This window comes from Limulus polyphemus, unplaced genomic scaffold (genome assembly GCF_000517525.1).
Source record: "Limulus polyphemus unplaced genomic scaffold, Limulus_polyphemus-2.1.2 Scaffold266, whole genome shotgun sequence".
In the NCBI taxonomy this organism is placed as follows: domain Eukaryota; kingdom Metazoa; phylum Arthropoda; class Merostomata; order Xiphosura; family Limulidae; genus Limulus; species Limulus polyphemus.
The window spans coordinates 351464-364319 of NW_013665876.1; the positions used below are offsets into that span (position 1 = coordinate 351464).

At 32.0% G+C, this 12856-nt stretch overlaps 1 protein-coding gene across 5 annotated transcripts in view; it reads left to right on the top strand.

The window, feature by feature from the left end:
* Nucleotides 1-12856, top strand: part of LOC106456865 (techylectin-5A-like) — a 70554-nt gene that overhangs the window by 16025 nt on the left and 41673 nt on the right. For 2 of the 5 annotated variants that reach the window (XM_022382648.1, XM_022382651.1), the window contains exons 1-2: nucleotides 4088-5019; nucleotides 9426-9671. The exons of 1 other annotated variant lie outside the window; for it this stretch is intronic. The gene's annotated coding sequence lies outside the window, so the exon portion shown is untranslated. Of the gene's footprint in view, nucleotides 1-4087; nucleotides 5020-9425; nucleotides 9672-12856 lie in introns of those variants that run through there. 2 more of the 5 variants (XM_013916238.2, XM_022382649.1) reach the window with 1 other exon arrangement.

Below are 12856 nucleotides of genomic sequence, written 5' to 3' on the forward strand. Positions count from 1 at the left end.
TTTCTTTGTAAAATATAACGACCTCCATTTTGCAAGTAAATTTCATTTATTACAGATTTAAATTATTTTATAAATGTAAGTGATATTTCAAATTTTCTTTGTTTGTTTATTTTTGAATTTCGAGCAAAGCTACACGAGGGCTATCTGCGCTAGCCGTCCCTAATTTAACAGTATAAGACTAGAGGGAAGGCAGCTAGTCATCACCACCCACAGCTAACTCTTGGGCTACTCTTTTATCAAAAATAATGGGATTTATCGTAACATTATAACGCCCCCACGTCTGAAAGGGCGAGCATGTTTGGTGGGACGGATGGCAGTTAATCAAAACCACATACCGCTAACCCGTGGGCTATTCTAATCAAAGTTTAGAAATTCTGTCCTTTTATTTGTAAAAGTTCTTAATTAGCAATAAATATTTGAAAGCTATACCCACTGAAATTTGTGTATCGTATGATTTCAAGATTTTTTTTTTTCAGCAGATAACTGTTTTTACCCATAAACGAAAGACTTACTTTACGAGGGGTGTACACTCCAGTTAGAAAAGGTTTTAAAATATTATTAACACGTCCCCCAGGAGCCAAGAGGTGTCTTTACACTACAATTTATTGAATATTAAGAGTAAGTTCAATTCGGAAACTCCCAAAGAGAATGGTTTTGGACGTATCTTTTCGAGACAACTTCGAGACAAGTTTTCGTTTGTTAATTGATAAATTTTAAAGTGAAATACAGCAACCTCAAGTCTCCATATTAGCTAGTACTAAGGTCTACCCTCTGGGAGTAAGTTCAGTATATATCAATAAAGCCACATTTTCAGCATCTTTATTAAACAACTGCCATCCTTTTATGCTTTTGCTATCACCTTTTTATATTTAGCTTACAACTGAATACGAACGATTTGAAACAAATCCATATTCAGAATCACCATATTTATATGCGATCCCTAAATTAAGTAAATATCCTATTAAATTTCGTTTGATTACTAGCTCATTAAATATTATTAAGTTTTATTAAGTAAATTACTGAATCAGTTATTCATTAAATTACAACAAAATGCAAGTAATAAACATGATATTTGGATAATTAAAAGTAATGAACCTGTCTTAAAAAGTCTAGAAAGAAAATTTAAATAAAACACAATTAGCAAATACAGTTGAAACATATGATTTTACTACGTTGTTTACATCTATACCACTGATTTGATAATAGTGATAAATTCGTTAACAGATGAATTTATAGATTTACCCATACAAATAGAAAAACAAACTTTTACAGCTAATAAGATAAAAAGCATATTGAGTTTTTGTGTATATAATAATTATATTTATTTTGATAAGTTCATTTATAAACAAGTAACAGGTATACCGATGGGTGCTAATTATTCGAGCTTTGTTGCCCATTTATTTCTTCATTATTACGAAAATAAATTCCTAAATAATTTTTCAGGTCCGGAATTATTTTTTTTAACATACAGATGTATTGACGATTTGATTAGTATTAATATCCCAGAAATAAGTAATTACATAGGTAACATTTATCCTGCAGTTCTACAGATTGAGAAAACTTTTATATCAAACACTGAAGTACATTATTTAGATTTAAACATTAAGATAATCAAATATAATTAATAATTATTATAATATTAATATTCATGGTAAAAGAAACGATCTGACATTTCAAATATTTGGACTTCCCTCTCCAAAGAGTAATGTATCAACAAATGCCATACAGAGCATTATACACTCACAGCTTCTTAGGTATTGTAGAATTTGTAGTAATGTACAGTTCTTAATATCTAATATTAACATATTACTACATAAATTGATGTTTAATGGGTTCGAGGAGAAAACTTTAACTAAATATTTTAAATTATTTTATAATAAATATAAAAAAAATATTTATACAAATTTGAAAATAGTGATTTAATGACGCAAAAAATCGGGTTTCGATACTTGTAGTAGCCACAGCATAGATAGCCCACTGTGTAGCTTTGTGCATAACAATAAACAAACAGACCCATGGTGCATAAAATGAAATGCCATTCATCTTGTAACTATAACATTTAAGAAACATAACACTTGCTCAAACTGTAGGTAATGAGAGTTTGTTGCGAAAAGCTGCATAATAGACTGTCTGGGATTATACTAATTGTATGGATCGAGTCTGCATAATAGACTGTCTGGGATTATACTAGTTGTATGGATCGAGTCTGCATAATAGACTGTCTGGGATTATACTAATTGTATGGATCGAGTCTACATAATAGACTGTCTGGGATTATACTAATTGTATGGATCGAGTCTGCATAATAGACTGTCTGGGATTATACTAATTGTATGGATCGAGTCTGCATAATAGACTGTCTGGGATTATACTAATTGTATGGATCGAGTCTCGAATTTTAGTGCTAAAAAATACCAATAACATTTTCTTGGCCCAGAAAGAACGTAGGCCAGTTTATTATTTATCATTGCCACTAAACTATCTTAGTCTTTCAGTATACTACGTTTTGGAATGAAACGACCATAGTGAGTAACGTTAAAGAACTTCTGTGTTTCATTAAAAAATATTAACTTCGAATCGCAAATAATTGAACAAAGAGCCTCAATTAGATAAAAGTTTTATTTTAAGTCGTTAGTTGAGCTTGTAATTAAGAGTAAAGTTAAAAATATTCTTGTAAGGAGGTATATAAGTCCAACAAGAAAAATCATAATTTCTAAAAGTTAGAAATCATTTTGTACCACACTGCTTTTAGACAGCTATGAGTCACCTTGTTTATTTGGGAAGTCCGTTTTACGCCCTTGGTTTTATTTGAATTTCGTTCAAAGTTACATGAGGAGTATCTGGCTAGCCGTCCCTGATTTTGACAGAAGGGATTGCAGCTAGTCAATACCACCCACCACCAACTCTTGTGCTATTATTTTGTCAACGAATAGCGGGACTGATCGTAACATTTAACGTCTCCAGAGATGAAACGGTAAGGATGTTTAGTGTGACGGGGATTCGAACCTGCGACCCACAGATTGCGAGTCGAGCGCTCAAACCATCATGCCATTTTAAGCCCTTGAAAATAATACGTAACATTGTTTAGATCAAGTCGAGCCATTACTTGCTACACTTTGGATTTCTAGGTTATGAAATTTCCGTACTAATAACTATAAAAAAAATACATATAAAATGTGCAATGCACTTTGATAACAGAAATATGTATATCAATACTGTGACGTAGGTTTGTTTTTTTTTGTAGTTAAGCACAAAGCTACACAATGGACTATCTGTGCTTTGCCCACCACGGGTATCGAAACCCGGTTTCTAGCATTGTAAGTCCGCAGGCATACCGCTCTGTGACGTAGGAAGGAAATACTTCTTTTGAAGAAACCTACGAATATAACTCCAAGTTTAATTCTGAGGCAGTTGCTATTATTATGTCTGTCGTATATTACGTGAAGAAACTGACGAGTATCTTTACTGTCTGTCTTATAATAGAATATTCTAATATCAGTTATGTTTTTCCCTTAAAGATCAGTACATGCTGTCGGTTTTATACCTAGGCCACTTTCTTACACCTTCTGAGATAATATTGTATAGATTATGTTACTACAAGCTTATAAAGTAACTTATTATACAATAAATAATGTTAATTTTGTAATATCGAAATAAGTGCGTATGTATAAAACACTTTCTAACTGTGTGTACAGAATTCATTACGTCATGGACTATTTTTAGTGATATCTTTGTCACAGTAACATTAGCGGTTCTACACTTGAATAAAGGCTACAGTTCAATGTTTTTTAAATATAATATGAACATATTTTTTCATGTTTGAATATTATATTACATGAACGATTGAAGTTAGATGTTTACAAGAAGACATAGTGTTAAACAAACAACCTGCATAGCTATGATTGCTGCGAACAAATGGACTTTGGGAAAGAGCCATACTACGTGCTCTAGTATGTTGACCTGGTTGCTGAAACATTAGTTTTGTAAAGTAGTATAAGAAACGCTTCTGGCTATATGATTGGTATACACTAATTACTTGATCAACCAATGAAAGAAGGAACATATTTTATCAACCCGGAAACTCACAGTGAAACGTTACAAGCCCTATGTTACAGACTAATATCTAGCTGTATCGTTAGAAATGGTCTTTCTTGAAGCTATTTCTCGCATAACTCAGTATTGTGTGAAACGATGATCTATTGTATACACACGTAGTTTTATAATGATTAATGAGTTAGCTTTATCAAATACTGTAACTTAATCTCTTTCTTTCCTCTTTTCCCGCCTAATTTAATAATTATCTTTCACATGAACTTCTTATGTTTGTGTTGAAGTTCTCTTATGTGATACAAGTGAAATGAAATTATAGAACCATATAAAACTATCGTTATATATTGGTAATTTGTTTCAAAATATAATTTTATTTTCAACTCGAGTTGTACTTGAAAAAGCAAACTGTCTGCTGTATTTGTTGGCAGTGTAAATATTATTTTTTTTTATAAGTATAATTTTATTTATGTGTAAGAAAAGCTGAGCTCAGCACATTTTGACTTGTATATATACTTGAAGTGCTGTTTTCAATGAGATGGTTCAAACTGAACACGTGTTTTATGTTGCTTTACGCTCTCTACTAAATTTATCGCCATTACTTGCGTTAAGTGGAGTCGGAGCAGTAGGAAACTATGTTCTGCCATCGAAAATGTGTTGCAATATCCTGTTTTTGCCTCGCCTTTTCTGTTCTGTTGATAGGAATGTTGTGTCTTGGTCTACGTGTGTGTCCTGCTCACGTGACAATAGCTTCACTGACCTCTGGAAGTGCAGCCTTAATAACTGGAGTTTTGATCACATCGACTGCCTTCTATGGTAGATGGAAGAAGACGAAGAAGAATGCTAAAATAAAAACGGAAAGTACGACAGAAGGAATTCGAATGTTGGCAGTTAAGCCAATCGAAGAGATATGAGTTCCAGCGAAAATGTACTGGTATGGATAATTGTTATTGCTGGCTACAATCAAGAAAGGTGAACTGGATCATTGTTTAAAGTCTACTTTAAAGTAGGATAATATGTGATGTGGGGATAAAATGTAAAGTGTTTAAGTTTTTTTTTTTCAAATTAGTTGGAAAACGTCCATGTTTACAAAAGGTTTTTATGGAATAATAGCTACTAATTAATGCACCAATTAAATAAATAATAAATTATATTGGAATTTTCTCTCCGAAATCTAAAAGTTAAGACAAACTCTGTGAAAAAAACATTAATTATTTATTTTTCAATGAAAAAAGTTTCAGTTGTTTGTAAAATCTTTCTTTATAAAGAAGTCATAATAAGCTGTTTTGAAAGAAATAATTTCACGAAAAAAATCTCTCCTCCATTTTTAAATGTTTTCAGTGCAGTATTGAATGCTACTGAAAATTATCACTCGGTTGCGTAATCAGTCTAGTTTGAAGAGCTTCGTTACGTTACTGTTTGTTTAAAGAGAAGCTGATGTTATTTGTACCACAAAACTGAAACTTAGACTAAACAACCATTTTCGAACTTGTATGTTTTCTTGTTATTGTTTAGTTGTACGTATTTTTTTGTGTATGTATTTAATAGTCATAACCTTTTGTTATTATATATATATATATATATATATATACTTGTATGTAAATGATTAAGCAAACTAACAATAAAAGAATCACTAGTCCATTTTATAAACGAATTCTATATCTCTAGCAAAACCTATTTTTCATACATTATCGATGAACTAATGAAATTAGGAAGATTTTTTTGGTTGTAACTTGCTATTATATACAAGTAATTAGACTCTTTTTAATTTGAATCATCTTCAGTATCGTGTCAAACATGTTTTATGAGGCCATACTCCATGTAAAAATTAAATAAAGCAAAGAAAGAACATATAAGGACTACTTTTTTGTAATAATTAGCTACACACACTTGCTCGTTGAATTTGTAGTATTCACTTGGCCGCTTTAAAATACTAGAGAATTTCAAACTCATAACCCGACTGTGAAACATAGTGTAAAAAACAAGAAAACTGAACGTTATATCAACTCCATATATGGACCGCACGTTTTATCTAAACTAAATGCAGAACAAAAGGAGGTAGATTGAATCGATAAAGGAACATCGAATTTATACACTCAAACATAGCACCTGGTTTTCCCGGATCCCGATCAAAATGACTAGGACTTCTACACTTCAGATAAAATATATGACAGTATCAACTTTCAAGTGGACACAAATATCTGATATATAAATAAAGTACTAAATCATAATAATAATAATGGTCTTGTGATTGAGCTCAACTTGATCCTTTTTTTTTGAGTCACTAAATGTGCTTTAGAGTTTTAAATGTTATTAATACAGAAACATTACATAATAAAAACTACTGTAAGAAAGATATCAACAGAAAGAAAAACAATGACTAGAAATTAGAAATAATGAACTTATTTACATTTAGGTAGTGCTTAATGCTTTGAGCTTAAGTACATTCTTGAGTGTATAACAAATATATTTCAAATTTATAGTTTTTATTATTAAATATTTATATGTTTTACTATAATTTTCATAGAAGCTAGTAAACCGATAACTTACAAAGATGACATAACATATTCTATGTTTATATGTTGAAGGACCCGGAGTACTCTCGCTTTTTCGGATGTCTTAATTAGACAACTTTGCTGAACTAAGAGATCAAATAGTTTGTTTATTTAGAAACGTTGTTTTGAATTTAACAAATATTGAACGCATTTTAGTCGACTCATACTCATGTAACACTCAATATTTCGACCAAATATAGGAGTTCAGATATTCTTACAGCAATGCTCTTACAGATATGTTGACACAGTTCACAACATCTGACTTCTATTCAATGACATTGAACGGAACTGTGTCTTCTGTCTTTCTATGATATAATATTCTTTTGGAGAAAAATATATTTTGATGACCCTAACCTTTGATATAGATTAACTAAAGCGAAATAAATCTTACCCAGAAGATTGACAAATTTTTTACTTTTCTTTCTTAGAATCTATTACAATCGATTGCCTTGACAATAATTTTTCAATTATATACCAAATTCCCAATAATCTAAAATCAATTTTACACCGGATATTACTCATGGAAATGATTTTGCAGAAACATTGCTTAAATGTATATTTCCTATCGTCAGTTTCACGACTTATGTAATTGTATCTCCTAATGCATAATTTTTGGACATCATTTTAGTTACAAGTTAACAGATCTTCTGGAATGCAAAAATATAGGTATCTGAAACGTGTTTCCATAGTTAGTATCTCGTAAGCTTTCTGCCAAGTTCAAAAAACATACAAAAGCTATGTTCAAAAGGTATAAACAATAATTTAATGCAGTTTTTATGGTAGACATGCATTTATTAAAACGCCACTTTTATGATCTAATGTTATATATCGAGAAAATGCTCGAAACATTTGATTTATTACTAGCTCTTACCTTTACTTTCTTGATCTATAATATTTAAAATTTAGTTCATTAGTCGTTCAATTTTATTAAATCATTATTTTAAATCTAGTTCTATTTATGTTTTTGGTCCGGGGTGGCTAAGTGGCAAGTTTATAACGCTAAAAATCAGGTTTCAATACTCGAGGTGGGCAGAACACAGCTAGCTCATCGTGTACGTTTGTGCTTAACAACAAACAACTAAAACAAAAATTTGTTTTTTTAGAATGTCTTCATACCTTGGTTCCCCCCAGTAGCACAACGGTAAGTCTGAAGGCTTATAACGCTAAAACCGGGGTACGATATCCGTAGTGAGCACAGCACAGATAGCCCATTAGGTAACTTTATGCTTAACTGAAAATAAACGAACCAAAACATAGCTCTTTGGCGACATTGAACTGCTGGCAAAATATCTGTTATTAAAATAACAATAACAATGCAATATAGAAGTAACTGACGCTATTATTTGCAACATATATTATAATATATTTATTAAAATAACGATGCAATATAGAAGTAACTGACACTCTTATTTGCAACATATATTATAAAATATTTATTAAGATAACAATGCAATATAGAAGTAACTGACGCTCTTATTTGCAACATATATATTACAATCTCCATTTTTTCATTTATTTGAGAGATTTCAATTGCTTAGGATGTAGAAAATATCTAATTTCAAATTTCGTATATCATTGTGTCAAAAATCGCGTGTCTTCAGTTTATGGTTATCTTAATTCTTTTGCCGTGTTAGAAAACAAACAAACAGTATAATATCTACCTCGAGACAAACTAACGCATTTATCGGTAAATTACTAAATGCGCCATACATTGATTAAATAAGTACGTATTGTTACTGTTGAAATATAAATTTCATTAGAAATTTGATTCTCTTTTTAAATATGGAACGAAACTTTAATTCTATTACATGCATTTTTCTCTCCGAATCCTAAAACAGTTGCAGACCTGTCGAAGTATAAATGTTTCAATAATCTAACAATAGGGGCAGAGACTAAACAAATTCTATCGTTTGGCGACTTGGTGTTTGTGGTTTACGTCATTGTACGCCATGATTGTACGTAACTGTTTACTGGAAACATGTAAAATGTCCACAATGTGTACTATGTTTGTCAAGAAATATCATATTATCTAGTTCATTACCCCCACTTAATAAAATATAAGACAGTAATCCCTGTTTATTACGTCACACGTGAATGAGTCTTCTTAAGTCGCTTTTTCAGAAAACTGGCACTTTTTTCTGTATTCATAGCTTTCTATTTCAATATTGGCACTGTTACCTGTGTCTAGAAATAGAAAGCAACTAATACATATAGAGAAAGGTGATCAGTATTTTACATAAACATACATGGTGTTGTCGCTTACTCGCTGAAAATAATGTAAACTATGCTCATTTGGCTATGTTAGGATGTCACACAAACACTGACCATTTTGGGAACGACATCTTTTAACTCTACAGTTCATGTATGATTTTAGAATACAATGGCTAGGATTTGTTATTCTGTTATATATTATGTTTATTTTATGTCTATGGATCTATCAATGAGATTAAGTGAAAGGAACTGTAAGATCTTGTGCACCACAAGTTTAAAATTATAATGTGTACTTATAGTTTTAAATTGCTCTTGGGAAAGAAAAACGTGCCTTTCGAGTTACTGGCATGTCATATAAAGTAGCGTGAGTAACAAAATAAGCATTGGGGCACAAACATTATCAGGAGAACTGCGTATATCTCGAAAATAGTTTCATGGGTCGCAAAAAATCTATCAAAATAGACCCACACTAAAGGTGATGACTCATAACTTATGTAGTGACATTTTCAATGCAATGTTTATTGACTTTACAAATCAGTATGTAAAGACTAATGGCAGTCATTTTATTTGAATGGTTTTGCGAGAAAATGAGAAATATGTCTATTGTTCCAGAAGGAAGAACACAGACCTTTGTTAAAGGATTTGAGAAATTTGTTGTCTGTGCTCTGTTTGGGGTCTTGGAAGTAGCTGTCATCAACAGGATATATATGAATCATCACTTGATCAGAAACTATGCTGAGGTAACCTGTGGCATTCACTGAGTCTTCTAAAGGAATCAAGAAGCCCAGAGTACGCCAGGAAAACATGTTCCAAGTCATAACTCCAACACCAGAGACCTAGACAGTTGGGATCACACAAGTAAGATGAGTTAGCCTTTTTTTCAAATCCGTCTTATCCTACCTATGCAACAAATGGTTAAAGCATCATTGTTGGATCACGTCACCTTTCACGAGTCCCATGTCTATGCTCTATACACCACTCAAGGCACTTTTTATTGTTGATAACTGAATTTATGCAACGATCTCTTACTGTTACAGTCCACTTGTAATGTTCTATAAAAGATACAGATGGAGATTAGTGTGGATTGCCCTGCAGTGAATCCATGTTATTTAGTGTGTTTTCTATGATGGTTTATTTTTCCATCTTGTCTAATCACCTTTTTCTACCACTACGTGTTTGTGGACACAATTCTCCTTGTGTCAGACAATTTATTCAACTTTTTTCTTTGCTGATAAACTCGAATGACAATATCTTGAAACATCCTACCAATGAAACTATCTTGACCACTGTGGCACCTGCTATACGTTACCCACTATCTTACCTCTTGTAAATGCTGCAGTATTTTTGCGCTTCCCCATATCTCTTAGACTGACTACAAATGTGCTTGCCCCAGTATTTGGTGCTGCTGCAGGGACCACCTGACACATCATGTGATCAGCATAAGTTAGGTCAGGTCCAAGTCCTAATAAATGGCCAGTCAGTGTATAAACGACAAATTATTCAGGTTAATACTGAGAACAAATATCAAGATATTTCTATGCCAACAACTGCACTCTTCTTCATTTCAGAATGACTGTTTAAGAAATGAACTTACTGACTGTAGTCTTCATAAATAAACACGCCTTAGGGATTTACATTAATTGACTATTTTCTCATCTAATAAACAAGACAACAATAACAACAGAAATATATTTCATTCATTTGCTTTTCTAAAATTTAATTTTTTCTTAATCATAAAATTTATTTGATTTGTATATTTCTCCACTTTGACTTTTGGATACACTATGAAACATATAGTCAAACCTATTTTGATTGGTACACTCATCAACTATCTCTATTTATTGGAAGTTTGTCATAATTTCTTTTACAACTTGCATGTTTAAGGCATTTATTATTTGGAACCTGTATGACCAGGTGGTTAGGGCGCTCAACTCGCTATCTGAGGGTCGTGAGTTCGAATCCTCGTCTCACCAAACATGCTCGCCCTTTCAGCCGTGGGGGCATTATAATGTGACGGTCGATCCCATTGTTCGTGGTAAAAGAGTAGCCCAAGAGTTGGCGGTGGGTGGTGATGACGGCTAGTGCAGATAGCCATCGTGTAGCTTTGCGCGAAATTCAAAAACAAACAAACAATATATGTTTATTCAAGAAGTAATGTCCAGAACAATTGGGAGACTTATCAACAATAACACTGAACGATATAGAAACCGGAAGAGTGAAATATTAATGAAAACATTTAATAAATGAACTCCAATAATAATATACTTATAAATACGAAAACACTTTTTTTGCGTATTTTATGATGATTCCATAGATTGGCATTTATTTTTTTGTATATTTTCAAACGATTTATCTGTTTCTTACTCTTCCTTTGTCAGCATTTGCTTTTTTATTCCCATACTCATCTCTACACAGGCTATCAAAACCAATCTGCCCTTCTAGTGACTCAGTAGCAAGCCTGAAGGTTTATATTGCTAAAAACAGGTTTCGATACCCCTGGTGGGCACAGCACAGACAGTCCATTGTGTAGTTTTATGCTTAACAACAAACAAATAAAAAACTTATTACGTATTTTCATCTTTGTCTTTATATGTTTAATTTTGCTCAGGCTGTATTTGGGTTTTCGTTGTATATATACAACCTTTTTAATGACATAGTCAATTATGGGTAATTTGTCTATTCCTCACCTAAAATATTTTGCCTTCAATTTTGTTCACGGTCTCATTTTAGGTAAAATCTGTAGTGTAACGTTTTGACCACCTCACAAGTGGCCATCTTTGTCCAACATTTTGTTTCTTTTTGTTCTCTCGGATATTATTATCTGCTAAAAATGTTTGCAGTTGCAAATTTAACAATTAAGTAAAAAATATACACTTCTTTTAACACTTGGTTTTTTTGCTGATGGCTTTTATACATTTAAACATGCTTAATAAATTACATTTAAGCGAAGAATAATTTTAAGCTACACTAATTGACACCTATATTTTCCCATCCTGTTTTAACTAATCTATTTGATGATTTTTGAGTCTTAAAACTGTATATATGTATAAGTATGTGTTTATGGGAAGTTCAAGGCATTTTGTAATTCAAGGACATTTTAACTTTTCATCTTGTAAGTACAGGTGTGTTGGGTTGAATCACTGATACTAGAATAATGTTTTATACTTTATACTATAAGATCGGTCAAACATTGAAAGTTGAATTAAAAATGAGTTATGAAAAAGAAGTTTTAGTTTATTTATTTATTTACTTAGTTTCACTTCTAAAGCAAAAAGGCACGCACACATTGACTGGCTACATTATTAAGATCTCTTTCAACATAGGTAGACCACTCCATATATTTGCATGGGAAAATTGGTTTATCATTTCATGTTTCAGGTGTTTTTCGATATAGTCATATAATGGTTAGTCTGCAAGACAAGAAGTACGAGCAAGGATATTTCCAACTTTTAAATAAAGCATGATAGTAAGTGTCCTTCTAGCAGGAGCATCATTATCAATGACCTTTTCTATAATATTTTGTGAAACGTATTACATTTCGACACCAGGGGAACTATAGCCCACAACAGTTTTTTCACCATTTTGTATAGAGAGAATAGGTTAAAATACTAAACAAAAACTCTTTAAGACATTTGATTTTGCTTGTAATACTCCGACAGTGTAAGCTGCTAAAATTTGTGTCCTCGAGTGGGAAGATAAGAAAACGCAGAGGTGACAAAAGTTTGTTTAGCCCATTGACCTCAAGACTTTTGAAAAAAGAACACTAATACTAAATAGCTTCTACTTCAATTCAAAATTTCAAACAAAGTTAGATATAGTCATCCATGTTCATATAACTGTCCAACAAATTTGAAGTATTGATTGTAACAGTGTAAATCTCGTTCATCAAACCATCTCATAAGCTTACGCGTCATAGGAACAGAAAACTGAAAAACGAGTCCGCATCCGGTCATCTAAAATTTATCCTTAATACACAAAACAGGTGTAAAAACATTGATAATTACACAGATCAGAGTAATACAGTCTGTAAACCTGTAGTTTTC